Genomic DNA, 14,129 nt, shown 5'->3' on the forward strand with positions numbered 1-14,129 from the left:
GCTGGCTCGCACAGTGACTGCACCTGCCAGAGGCCAAGTCGACCCCTTGGGAGATCTCCGACTTCCCACGTCAAAGGTTCTGTGATGCTGAATGAAGCCAAAGCCGGCACCAGACAGAGTGAGCTGGGCAATTACCTCCTTCCTTACTATGCTCCAAACTTTTACAGGAGGAAAGAGAATCCTACCTAAGCCCGAGTCTTTTAAAAATACCTTGTAACTACCTACATACGGACCCCCTGGGCCACACCCACTGAGCTGGGCATAAGACAGAACCCAAACCATGTGACAAAATGTGTTCAGTGTTCAGATGGGCCGCGCCTCCTGGAGATCCTGGGAGATCATGCACCTTGGCCTAAAGAGTCCGTCGTTTCTGCTACTGTCCTGTTCCTAAATTCACGCCAGACTACCAAATGGCCAGCCTTCCTCACATGCACAAGAACCACGGATTTTGCAGTGGTCTGGTCCTTAGGAGAAGCTGTTGATGGCAAAGGGGTCACAAATCAGGACATCCTAAGGATTTCAAAAGAGCTCAGACACTCTGCTGAACGTTTGCCTCGGTTTGCTCACCTGCCAAATGGGCGGGTACTGAGAATGAGGATCCAACGGGTGAAACTCATGTACCCACGCAGCTCTAACGCCAGGCCTTGTCAACACGACCATTAATGTAATAGGGAAGGAAAGACCAGATACAGACAGAGGTGGCCACAAGCATGCATCGAGAGCCAGACACTGGGCTTTAAGTCCAACCCTGCAGCTGACCTGCAGGGTGTCCTTGGGCAAGTTAACTAACATCTGTCAATCTCCTTTCCTCCTAGGCTCAAAGAGGCACACTGATATATAATACAAGAGGATAGGTCAAAGTCCCTACCTCACTGAGTTGTAAGGATCAAATAAATTCATCACCTACCCAGTGCCGGGCATCGGCTAAGTACTATATTATTATTATTTGCTCTCTGTGTAGTAGTATTTTCTATTTTCCCATAAACCTCAAGGGCTTTGGTTTTAATCATCTGAACAAGTAGTTTTTGGCCACGGGTGCTGTTGCCATACAGGACGCACCTGGTAATGTCTGCAGACATTTTTGGCCGTCACCACTGGGGGAGGGGAGGGTGCCACCGGCATCGAAAAGGTGGTGACCAGAGACGCTGCTCAGCACCCTATAAAGCACAGTCCCCCAAAACAAATAATTCACTTTGGTCCCAAAGGTCAGTAGTGCTGAGTGATAAATCCACCAAGAGGTGAAATGGGCTTGTCTCCAGTAACCCTTCCCCTCATCTTGCAAATGAGAAGGGCAGGTAGTCCTCAGCAAAGGCTCAATCAACACTTGAAATTTCGAGAATTAAATTTTTTTGAATACTAAATTAAGTTCGTTTTGCTGTAAGGATGGACAAATGCGGTAAGGACGGACAAGTTCTGTCCAATGAGAGCGGCACTCGCTGTTACTAGCCCTGTTACCAGTCACTGGTACCCAAACAACAAGTAGAACTTAAGCACTTGGCACACCAAAAAAACAAAACCAGAAACGAGAATCATCAAAGGTAAAGGCATTTCGAAAGGCGTGAGCATGTGAGCCACAAAATCTATAGTTTTCTTTATTACTCATTCACTTATATTCTACCTGCTTCCTTTCCAAAAGAGATTTGCAGTTACTGCAGTTACTGTAAATCTCTTTTGGAAAGGAAGCAGGTAGAATATAAGTGAATGAGATCAGGGCCTCAAACACTGCATTCTCCCGCACAAACTAGCCAACATGGGGAGCGGGAGGGTCTTCTACCAACCAAAGCCCTGGGCGCAACTTCAAGGCACCCTGACGAGAGCGCCTAACCAGAAAGGGTGAGCCGTAGCAAAACCACACGCCCACGGGCTGTCCCACACAGAAATCAACCCTGTGAGGCCACAGTTCCCAGCTTAATAATAACAGCTCCCATGAAAAGAGTTAAGAAAGGCAGGATGCGGGACGCCTTGGTGGCTGTTGGTTGGGCAGCTGCCTTCGGTTCAGGTCATGATCCCAGTGTCCTGGGATCGAGTCCCACATCGGGCTCCTAGCTTGGCGGGAAGCCTGCTTCTCCCTCTGCCTCTGCCTGCCACTCTGTCTGCCTGTGCTCTCTCTCTCTCTGACAAATAAATAAATAAAATCAAAGAAAGACAGGATGCCTGGCTGGCTCAGTCGGAGGAGCATCTGACTCTTGATCTTGGAGTTTGAGACTGTATCTATATTGGGTATATAGAGATTACTTTTAAAAAGTCAAATCAGGGGCGCCTGGGTGGCTCAGTGGGTTAAGCCACTGCCTTCGGCTCAGGTCATGATCTCAGGGTCTTGGGATCGAGTCCCGCATCGGGCTCTCTGCTCAGCAGGGAGCCTGCTTCCCTCTCTCTCTCTGTCTGTCTACTTGTGATCTCTCTCTCTGTCAAATAAATAAAATCTTTAAAAAAAAAAAAAAGTCAAATCAAATCCTGGTTGGGGGTGGTGGTGAGGAAGGAGGGAGAAGCCAGCAGGTGGTCGAGCAGAGCCCTGCTCCACTTGTGGTCCTGCAGGAGAATTCAGCAAGCACAGAGACAAAGCTAGATTTTTGTAATCCGGTAGTTAAAACATAACTGGAACAAGTCTTTAATTTCACAGAAACATAAAGTTTCCTCTGTTAATAAAACTTAAATATTGAAGGTTTTTTAAGAAATATGTCCTAATTTTTTTTTTCCAATTTCAACCCAGCAGTTAGACAAGGCAGGTCTGGTTCACTCTCCCCCCAGCCAGCAAAGGTCACGGCCCCCCTCACAGACATCTGGGAGAAAAATGACTCATGTAATTGGGAAAGGGACAGCACTGGGGTCACCTAGCATCACAGGGTCCCACACTGCAGAACTCTCCTCATGGAAAGCGATGGTTCCTGCCCACACCTGAGAACCACACACCCCTCCTTCCCAATCTGTGAAACACCGTGTACCTGCCTCAACCTCCCCATATTGATTAATGCTACGACCACTCACCTAGATGATCAAGGCCAAACACATCTACACTGCCGCAATTCCTCCCTTGCTCTCCTGCCTCGACTTCCTCCACTCCTCACCAAAGCCTCTGAAGACCACTTCCAAAATACAATCCCCAGCTCCCCTCCGGTCTCCCTGCCCACTGCTCTCAGCCTCGTGCACACATTCTCAATGGGACAATATGGCCCTCAAATGGCAGAAAGTGGCTCTTGGTCGGGGGAGGGGAGTGAAAAAACGTACTTTTTATTTATGAAACAGACACATGCAGTACATAAACAGACCTGCAGTATTTTCAAATTTCCTGATGGTCCTCTCTAGGTACACACCCCCAGACCGAAAAGGAGTATTCAACTCCCGGGGTACAAATGCTATAGCAGCAGTATTCACAACAGTTCAAAGGTGGAAACAACTGAATGCTCACCGACGTACTGACTAAGCGGGGTGTGCACAGTGGCCCGTTACTGAGCCATGAAAAGAAATGAGGTTTGCGGGAAGCCTGGGTGTCTCAGCGGGTTAAGCCTCTGCCTTCGGCTCAGGTCGTAATCTCAGGGTCATGGAATCGAGTCCCGCATTGGGCTCTCTGCTCGGCGGGGAGCCTGCTTCCCCTCTCTCTCTGCCTGCCTCTCTGCCTACTTGTGATCTCTGTCAAATAAATATATAAAATCTTTAAAAAAAAAAAAAAAAAGAAAGAAATGAGGTTCGGATGCATGTTGCAATGGGGAGGACCCTGGAAACACACACTCAGTGAAAGGAGCCAGACACAAAGGCCACATTTTGTACGATTTCCCTTAACTGAAGTACCCAGAACTTAACTGAAGTTCATATGGCAAATCCGTATGAAGAGAATGCAGACTGATGGTCTCCAAGGGCAAGCTACCAGGGAGTGGGGGGGCAGTGCCAGCTTCATTAACAGCATTTTATCTGGGAGTGACATACATGTTTTGGAACTAGAGAATAGTGGCAGTTGCACAATACTGTGAATGCACTGAACGCCAATGAGTCGTACACTTTAAAATGGTTAATTTTAGGTCATGTGAATTTCACCTCTGTTTAGGAAGAAAGTCACAGGAGGATGGATAGGAAAACATGTCTGAAATGGTTCCTTACGGGATCATAATGAAAGAACTGGCTGGTAAATACTGCCTCTGTCCATCATTTCCCACCAAGACCTGTAAGAGTTTCCCGTGGGTCCCCCTGCCTCCTGCCACAGCTCCTCTCTCCAGCAGCTGTCCACAGAGCGGCCGGCCATATCACTCCTCCAACTAGAACCACCCAGAGGCACGGGGCACCTGGCTGGCTCAGGTAGAACTGAGCATGCCAACTCTTGATCGTGGGGCTGTGAATTTGAGCCCCACGCTGGGTTATTAGGTTACTTAAAACCTCTTTTAAAAATAAATAAATAGGGGCGCCTGGGTGGCTCAGTGGGTTAAGCCGCTGCCTTCGGCTCAGGTCATGATCCCAGAGTCCTGGGATCGAGTCCCACATCGGGCTCTCTGCTCAGCAGGAAGCCTGCTTCCCTCTCTCTCTCTGCCTTCCTCTCCGTCTACTTGTGATCTCTGTCAAATAAATAAATAAAATCTTTTAAAAAATAAATAAATAAATAAATAAATAAATAAAAACCACCCTAGAGGCATGCTATCCCCCTAAGGTAATATCCAACCACACATCTGACCTTTCCTTTCCTCATTCTGGAACCTTCAGCCACACAGACCTTTGTACTGTTCCTCCAAATTCAAACCTGCTCTCAATTCAAACCTTTATATATACTCAGGATTCCCAAGGAAAGGCCCCTGCCATCACCTTGACCCTTGTCACACTGGCGGGTAACCCTCAAACACCACTCTCAGGGGCCTATCCAAGCAGCCCCATCCAAGGGTTGAGGTCAAGGTGCCTCTTGTTTACCATTTCCCCTTGGCCACGAGAACCTCAGCTCCAGGAGAACAGGGGCCCTGTCTGGCACCTAGGATGCCACCTAGTATCCGAGACATTGACAGAATGAACAGATACATGAGTTAATGGAAGACAGCTCTCTCCCTGGCTCCTCTCCTGATCACCAACATGTCAAGCAATAAAAAAATGATACTGGCAACCAAAGGGAAATCTTCATAAAAAGACATCAGTTTAAATAATCTCAATATTACCTGCTATTAAAAACAAGGTGTGCTAAGAGAATAACTGATAAACAATCCAAAGAGGAGATATAAATGCGGGGCTCGATCCCAGAACCCTGAGATCATGACCTGAGCCGAGGGCAGAACTTAACCCACTGAGCCACCCAGGCCCACCCATCCCACATCTTTTTAACATGCATCTTTTTTTTAAAATAGATCTGGGAGTCAATGGCAGGGAGGAGGTTGTTTTTTTGTGTTTTTAAACAAGGTTTTTTGTTTGTTTGTTTGTTTTTAAAGATTTTATTTATTTATTGGTCAGAAACAGAGAGATCGTGTGCACAAACAGGGGGAGAGAGAAGCAGGCTCCCCACTTGAGCAAGGAGCCCAATAAGGAACTCAATTCCAGGACCCTGGGATCAGGACCTGAGCCAAAGGCAGACACTTAACTGTCGGAGTCACCAAGGCATCCCTCACAGGCTCAAGGTTAACTTGTTTCAAGAAAAAATAACACCTCGGGGTGCCTGGCTAACTTAGTTTAACGTCCAACTCTTGATTTCCACTCAGGTCATAATCTCAAGCCAGGCTCTGCGCTAAGCAAGGACTCTACTTGGGATTCTCTCTCCTTGTCCCTCTGCCCTTCCCCACCTTTTGTGTGTTTTCTCCCTCTCTCTCTCTAAACTAAATAAAATCTATAAAAAAATAAAAATTTTAAAAACACCTAGTGTTGAGGGTAGGTGAGGAAAAAGAACTCTTACAGGAGTTGTAAAGCCTATCAGATGGGGAAAGGAACCATGAGAGACTGTGGACTCCCAAGAAACAAACTGAGGGTTTTCAGGGGGAGTGGGGGGGCAGGGGACGACAGGTGAGCCCGGTGGTGAGTATTAAGGAGGGCACGTACTGCATGGAGTACTGGGTATTATAAGGTAACAATGAATCATGGAACACTACCTCAAAAATTAATGATCTACTCTATGGTGACTAACGTAACATAATAAAAAATAAATTAAGAAAAAAAAAAGCATCATAAAACCTTTTAGGACAGCAACTGGGTGATGCTGATATTACCCAAAATTAGACTGTACAAGACACACAGACAGCAAGGTCCCAATGCCAGGAGCTCATCCCCCAAATGTGCGTGTCAAGTGCCAGGGAGACAATACACATGAAGGTTCATTGCAACAGTATTTCTTTTTCTTTTTTTTTAAAGATTTTATTTATTTATTTGAAAGAGAGAGAGACAGAGATTGCGAAGAAAAGTCAGCAGGAGAAGCAGACTCCCTGCCGAGCAGGGAGCCTTATGTGGGACTCGATCCTGGGACTCCAGGATCATGACCTGAGCTGAAGGCGGTCATTTAACCAATTGAGCCACCCAGGCGCCCCACAACAGTACTTCTGACAGCAGAGAAACGGGAGATGGTGTTTAAGTCTGTCTATTAACTCTCCTGTCTATTAACAGGAGACTAGCTAAGCAGGTAAAAATACCATACAACCCTCAAAAGAATGATGCGGACCTACGTGATCTGACAAGGCCTAGTCCCCACAGAAATATGTGTAGGAAAAAAAGAGAGAGAAAGGTAAAAATCAAGTGTGTACAGAAACACCCGCAATATGTGTAAATGTTTATCGAAGGACACGCACATCTTCAAATGAATGAATACATACTTATTTTTGGTAGAAGTACGTTCCACAGACTGTTAATAGTTATATATTTAGGAGAAAAACTGGAGTTGGGCTGGGGGGATAAATGAAACATAACCTTTTCTTTCCTTTTCTTTTTGTTTTAAAGATTTTATTTATTCATTTGTCAGACAGAGCACAAGCAGGAGGAGCAGCAGGCAGAGTAGGCACTGGAAGAAGCAGGCTCCCCGCCAAACAGGGAGCCTGATGCGGGACTCGATCCCAGGATCCTGGGATCATGACCTGAGCTGAAGGCAGATGCTTAACAGCCTGAGCCAACCAGGCTTCCCTGACCTTTTCTTTTACATCTGGTTTTGTTTGTTTGTTTTTTAAGATTTTATTTATTTATTTGAGAAAGAAAGAGAGCATGAGAGGGGAGAGGTCAGAGGGAGAAGCAGACTCCCTGCCTAGCGGGAGCCCGATGTGGGACATGATCCCGGAACTCCAGGATCAAGACCTGAGCCGAAGGCAGTTGCCTAACCAACTGAGCCACCCAGGCACCCTCTTTCACATCTTTTGATACTGCTTTAATCCTGTTGGGTTTTATTTTATCTTAATTTTAACCATGTAGTATCACCATCATCCTCCAAAAAAAAAAAAAATTAGCTAAAGGCCTTTAGATTATGGGTTATTTCGTGCTTTTAAAACTACTTTTAGGGGCGCCTGGGTGGCTCAGTTGGTTGAGCAGCTGCCTTCGGCTTGGGTCATGATCCCGGCGTCCTGGGATCAAGTCCCACATCGGGCTCCTTGCTCGGCAGGGAGCCTGCTTCTCCCTCTGCCTCTGCCTGCCATTCTGTCTGCCTGTGCTCGCTCTCTCTCCCTCTCTCTCTCTGACAAATAAATAAATAAAATCTTTAAAAAAAAAAATAAAATAAAATAAAACTACTTTTAGGGGCACCTGGGTGGCTCAGTTGGTTAAGTGGCTGCCCTCAGCTCAGGCCGTGATCCCGAGGTCCTGGGATAGAGCCCCCCATCGGGCTCCCTTCCCAGCGGAGAGCCTACTTCTCCCTCTCCCTCTGCCTACCACTCTGCCTACTTGTGCTCTCTCTCTTTCCCTCTATCAAATAAATAAATAAAATCTTGGGGGGGGGGGGAAGAACCTACTTTTAGGGTACCTGGGAGGCGCAGGTGTTAAGCGTCTGTCTTCAGCTCAGGTCATGATCCCAGGATCATGAGATCAAACCCCGCCTCAGGCTCCCTGCTCCCACTCCCCCCACATCTGTCTGTTCCCTCTCTAGCCATCTCTATCTCTGTCAAATAAATAAAATCTTTTAAAAAATTAAAATTAAAAACTACTTTTACTGTGGTCTTTGTTGGGGGGAGGGATTTTTAAAACAAGGGCAAAAATATATTTGCTAATACAGATAAATGTAAATGAAGGGGGGTAAATTCTGGAACTCTCTGACTCTAGTGAGGTTCAATGTATAGGTTCTTAAAAACATTAAGTCCGGCTTCACATGTAGCCACCTAGACGAACGTATAAAACAGTAGGTTAGTCAAAACACCTACAATTTCGGGGATTAGAAAGTTAGCAGAGGCTATATACATAAATCTTGCATTAAGGGGCGCCTGGGTGGCTCAGTGAGTTAAAGAATCTGCCTTCCACTCAAGGTCATAATCTCAGGATCCTGGGATCAAGCCCCACGTCAGGCTCTCTGCTCAGGGGGGAGCCTGCTTCCCCCTCTCTCTCTCTGCCCGCCTCTCTGCCTACTTGTGATCTCTCCATGTCAAATAATTAAGTAAAATCTTTAAAAAAAAAAAATCTAAAAAAAAAAAAAAATCTGAAGGAACACCCAATTTTTTTTTTTAAGACTACCCGATTTTTAACAGTTGTTACCTCTCAAAGTAGAATTATGTGCTATTTATTGCATAATATTAAAGCTTAAAAGGAATACTTTATAGTCGGGGTCGGGGGAATGATACAAAATTAAAATGTAAATACGGAGGCACTTCAAACATGAGCAAACGGCAATCAGAATTTTGTTACCAGCGTTAAAAGTCAAAAGGGTGGTACACTGACATAATGGTTCTCAATGAAACTGCAGGGGCGACTGCATCCCCAGGGGACACTCGGCAATGTCTGAAGACATCTTTAGCTGCCGGCTGTGGGCAGGGGTAGGGGCCCTGGCATCTAGCACACGGTGCCCAGGATTGTTGTTTACAGACCCTGCAAAGCACAGACGGGCCTGGCAACAGAGAATCACCCGGCCCCAAAGTCAACAGTGCAGAAGCGACTGAGCACCCGGTTTTAAATCGCGCTAGACATTTTCAAAAGCAGGAAGACATTTGGAAATGCTCGTTTCAATTAAGCTTTGACATGGATGCCTATCCTTTTGTAAAGCCATAAATCTTGCCCAAAGGAAGAACTAATCGCCTTTGAAGTCACAAATAATTTAATCAGATTTTATACTTTGATGTACAATTCACTAGTGTGGGTTAAAACATATCATTTATTAACTACATTTACAAAACTCTAGCCTGTGCTAAGTGCTATTCTGACTCCATGAAACAGGAGTCTTAGAATTAAATTAGAAAAAAGAAATGCCCCTCTCCCTCCCACACACCCCAGCACGGCGGGGCCGGGGGGGGGGGGGGGGTGGAGGAGTCAGTGATTCACGCCAAATTTCCTCTACTTATAAAATCTTGGAAGCAACCTACATCTTCAAAGGGCTGTAGCTTGCACTGCTGGTGACCTACACAGATGATCGACCCAATAGAGCATCACTGGAAAATCCAAGACAGGACAGAAGCGCTGTTTTTTTTGTTTTGTTTTGTTTTGTTTTAAGATTTTATTTGTTTATTTGACAGAGAGAGATCACAAGTAGACAGAGAGGCAGGCAGAGAGAGAGAGAGAGAGAGAGAAGCAGTCTCCCAGCTGAGCAGAGAGCCCGATGCGGGACTCGATCCCAGGACCCTGAGATCATGACCTGAGCTGAAGGCAGCAGCTTAACCCACTGAGCCACCCAGGCGCCCCCAGAAGCGCTGTTTTGAAGGGCTATTGAACTAGCATGGAAAAGGTTTTTAAAGTTAACAAGGTTAACTTTAAAAAAAAAAAAAAAAAAAAAAAACCCGCACAGGTGCCTGCCTGGTTCAAGTCGGTGGAGCAGGTGACTCTTGATCTTGGAGTTGTAAGTTCAAGCCCCACAATGCGCACAGAGTTTACTTTAAAAAAAAAAAAAAAAAAAAGGAAAAAAAAGGAAAATAAAACCTCACTACTGGCTACAACAGATACTGCAAACAAGTGATCCAAGTACCAAGCAGTTTATGGAGGCACTGGATACACTATACAGATTTTTATAAACTGGAGCCACTATGTTTTTAAAAGCTGGGGCAGGGGGTGCTTGGATGGCTCAGTCATTGGGCAACTGCCTTCAGCTCGGGTCATAATCTCAGGGTCCTGGGATTGAGCCCCGCATTGGGCTCCCTGCTCAGCGGGAGGCCTGCTTCTCCCTCCGCCTCTCCCCCTGCTTCTGTTCCCTCTCTTGCCGTCTCTCTCTCCCCATAATAAAAAAATAATCTTTTTTGAAAAATAAAATTAAAGAAAAAACTGGAGTAGTCCACATTTAAAAAAAAATATTTGAGGCTGAGCCCATATCCCCACTTGGCTAGAACCAGCAGGAAGAAAAGGCCCCCAGGATGATACAGAAAAGGCATGCTTCAAGAACACAGCATTCTCAAAGGTCCAGGTGATGAAATGTTAGTGGGGTATAAGGAGCTTTTTTTGTAATGAAATGCTCCAGCCCACCATGCATCGAAGAGTAAGTATTGCTTTAAGAAGTAGGAACAAGGGACGCCTGGGTGGCTCAGTGGGATGGGCCTCTGCCTTCAGCTCGGGTCATGGTCTCAGGGTCCTGGGATCGAGCCTGCATTGGGCTCTCTGCTAGGCGGGTAGCCTGAGTCCCACACCCACACCCCCTGCCTGCCTCTCTGCCTACTTGTGATCTCTCTCTCTCTCTCTTTCTCTCTCTCCCCCCCCCACTGCCCCCCATTCAAATAAATAAATAAATAAATAAATTTTTTTTTAAAAGATCTTATTTATTTATTTGACAGACAGAGATCACAAGTAGGCAGAGAAGCAGGCAGAGAGAGAGAGAAGGAAGCAGGCTCCCTGCTGAGCAGAGAGCCCGATGCGGGGCTCAATCCCAGGACCCCGGGATCATGACCTGAGCCGAAGGCAGAGGCTTTAACCCACTGAGCCACCCAGGCGCCCCGGTCAAATAAATAAATAAATAAATAAATTTTTTTTAAAAAAAGAAGAAGTAAGAACAAGCACCCACCCTGATGTGATGGGTCATGAGGAAGGAAGCAACTTCCTGCTACAGAGAGTTCATCCCAGTCCCTAACACTTCCCAACCCTGCTCATTCCCATACCTGCCTGATCCCTGAAAGTTTCTGAGTTTTCAACGTCATCGCATGACTCATAAACCAACACAGAAAAAGTCCTGAAAACATTCTCTAAGGGCTTGACTGGGAGATAGGGGGATCTGTGACTTTCATCTCATAGATAACCATTACTGTGTGACAAGTATGTCTTCACAAGAAAAGAGTATATAGGAAAACATTTTCCCTTCTTCCTGAACAGTAACCCATAGTGGAGCTACAGAGGGTGAGGACAGCCAGGCACTGGGACTCTTACCCTCATACATATTCATGACTTAAGTCAGGATCCTGCAGGCAGATTTGGCAAAGGCATCAGTTCTGGCCAAGTGGTCTAGATCAAGGGGGAAGCAGGAAAATTACTGAGAGTATAAACCACTCTGCCCAGTAACCAGGACACCAGGAAAGGCTTCTCGCTAAGCAAACGTCTCCTTAGAAAACAAAACTGAGTTCTGTGGGTTACAGACACCTGATTCTAAGTTCCTCGATTCCCCCACCCCCAAAACAAGAAGGAAACCTTCTAAACGCTCTTGACAGTTTTATTTAATAACTTACTTATTTCAATGTGTGGTCTTATATTGCCAGCTACATAATTCTAATGGCTGAAACGAGTATGGCTTTTCTATCTATCCTATGACCATCTTTTTTTTTAACCTAATTTTGGATAAATCACAATCTCATGTCAATTATACTCTCTGTGACTCAGGGGGATTTCAACCAATAGTCCACTTCTCCTTCCTGAAAATGCTACCGTCGCTGCTAACAGCAGAGGGCACTGGGGTGCAATGAAAAAGAAAATGGATCTAGACTCAGGTCAGGCTGTGGGAACACAGGCTCCTCCCTCCACCATCCACAGGGACCTCAACTGGCCTTCTGTAAGATGGGGAGACTGACTCACAGTGCCTTCTAACTGAGTCCATCATAGAGGCTGGCAAACCAACCTGGGGGCCAAATCTAGCTTAATAACCTGTCCCTCTACAGCCTGCAGGAATATTTACCATTTGTCAATGGCTGGAAGAAACCTAAAGGATTCACAGTTCATGAAACACACACTTGATATGAAAGTCAAATTTCAGTGTCACGGCCACACACTGCCTGGGGCTGTTTCACTAACACAATGACGGTGTTGAAATAGTTGCATCGTTGTGACAGAGACCCACAAAGCCTAAAATATTTACTATCTGGCTCCATACAGAAAAGGGAACAATCTTTAAGATTTAAATGATTTGGAGAACTGCCTTCTCTACCAACAACACTCACTGGCTGTCTATCTCGTAATTAGCAAAATAATCCAAGCACATGCTGGCCAGGGGACCATATTTTAGGAAAGGGACCTTAAAGTCTGCTGAAATGGAGAATCTCATTTACCGCTTAGAAAAGCCATCTGAATATCGAGGAATTCTGTCAGGAATTCTAATGCCAATTCAATCTTGCTATGTCCCGGGGAAAGAGAGAAGCTTAATTAAACACATTACACATGCTCTCAGATTCCTCTAAAACTGTGTTTCCTGAAATATGGAACAGGATAGCCAACAGCGGTTCATAGACCAACATGTTCTATTTTACAAGTTAGGTATTAACTTCGTTTCTATTAGAGAGAAAAATGCAACAAGCAATTTAAATACATGAGTTGATACATATTATTCAGCTTAGGATAAAGCAATGTGGCAGGTTTAATGTTTAAGTACATAGTTAAAACAGAGGAACTAGCATATGGCAAAGTTGATGCTGATCAAAGTTCAAACAACAGTGATTCAACAGGACTGCTGCCCTGTTAGAACACTTTCTCAAAAGCAAGCTCTCGGAGCCTCTGGGTGGCTCAATGGGTTAAGCCGCTGCCTTCAGCTCAGGTCATGATCGCAGGGTCCTGGGATCGAGCCCCGCATCGGGCTCTCTGTTCAGCGGGAGCCTGATTCCCCCCTCTCTCTGCCTGCCCCCCGCCCCCTGCTTACTTGTGATCTCTCCCTCTCTGTCAAATAAGTAAATAAAATCTTTATTTAAAAAAAAAAAAAAAAAGGCAAGCTCTCTAGGAGAGGTAACAGGCTGGGAAGCTGGTGTTTTGTCAGCGTGGCTTAAATGGAATCATGTCATGTAAGGAAAGTAAGCTTTTAAGAACTCCGGACTGAAACTGAGAGGCAAAAGCAAATTTCGGTTCCGAAAGTATGTCAGCAGAAGTTGCATCATCCTAGAACAAAGCTCTGGAATGCAACTGAGCGCCTAGAGGACCCCACAGCTAGGGTCAGAACTGGGGAAAGAGATCGCAGCCTTTATTTAGAAGAACCAAAACCCACAGCCATTCTGGGAACTACAAGCAGTACTTGAAAATTACCAATCTACCCGGAACAAGAAACACCACAACCAAAATGGGTGGAATTCTTTGAGCTGCCTTGACTGAATCGCCATCGTTTTACCTTCCGGGGACGTTGGGGGACTTTTGCAGTCTCTTGAAGATCGGGGGTCTGCTCCCCTAAAGAGTTCTTACGTAAAGGGAAGGAGGGAGGGAGGGAGGGATGAAGGAAAGAGGAAGGGGGATGGGGAGGGAGGAGGTCTGAAGGGCTATCCAAGCTTAAAACATTGGTCAGAAACCTAAAACTCATGGTTCAGTCTATAGATATGTCTTCTTCAATTTGGAAAATATCCTAAGACATTTCGAGCAGACACTTAATAATTGGGGGTTTTATATAAAAATGCAAATTACCCACTTCTCTGGAATAATGAGAAGATCAGAAAACCAAGAGGCCACATTCCTCTATGACAACCAGGGGCTGAAGTCCTCAAGGGGGAGGCATGGGTCCAGGGGTTCACCAGGTCCTGCCCCCTCACCCAGTTTCCCCAGTCCAGAGCCTGAGGGTTGGCTGCCGTTTTACCATCATGCTCAGTATAGAAACTTCTCTGTGCCCATGTCTCTCTGAGCCAGACCCACAAAGCATGAACAGTGAAGGCCGTGTTTCAGCATGAGAGTAAACCGATTTCCTTGTG

General features: G+C 45.8%; 1 protein-coding gene across 23 annotated transcripts in view; it reads right to left on the reverse strand.

Moving 5' to 3' along the window:
- ZMYND8 (zinc finger MYND-type containing 8) overlaps positions 1-14,129 on the reverse strand; it is a 143,970-nt gene that overhangs the window by 44,492 nt on the left and 85,349 nt on the right. The window lies entirely within an intron of this gene.

The sequence above is a fragment of the Lutra lutra genome, chromosome 9, assembly GCF_902655055.1.
Source record: "Lutra lutra chromosome 9, mLutLut1.2, whole genome shotgun sequence".
Taxonomy (NCBI): Eukaryota; Metazoa; Chordata; class Mammalia; order Carnivora; family Mustelidae; genus Lutra; species Lutra lutra.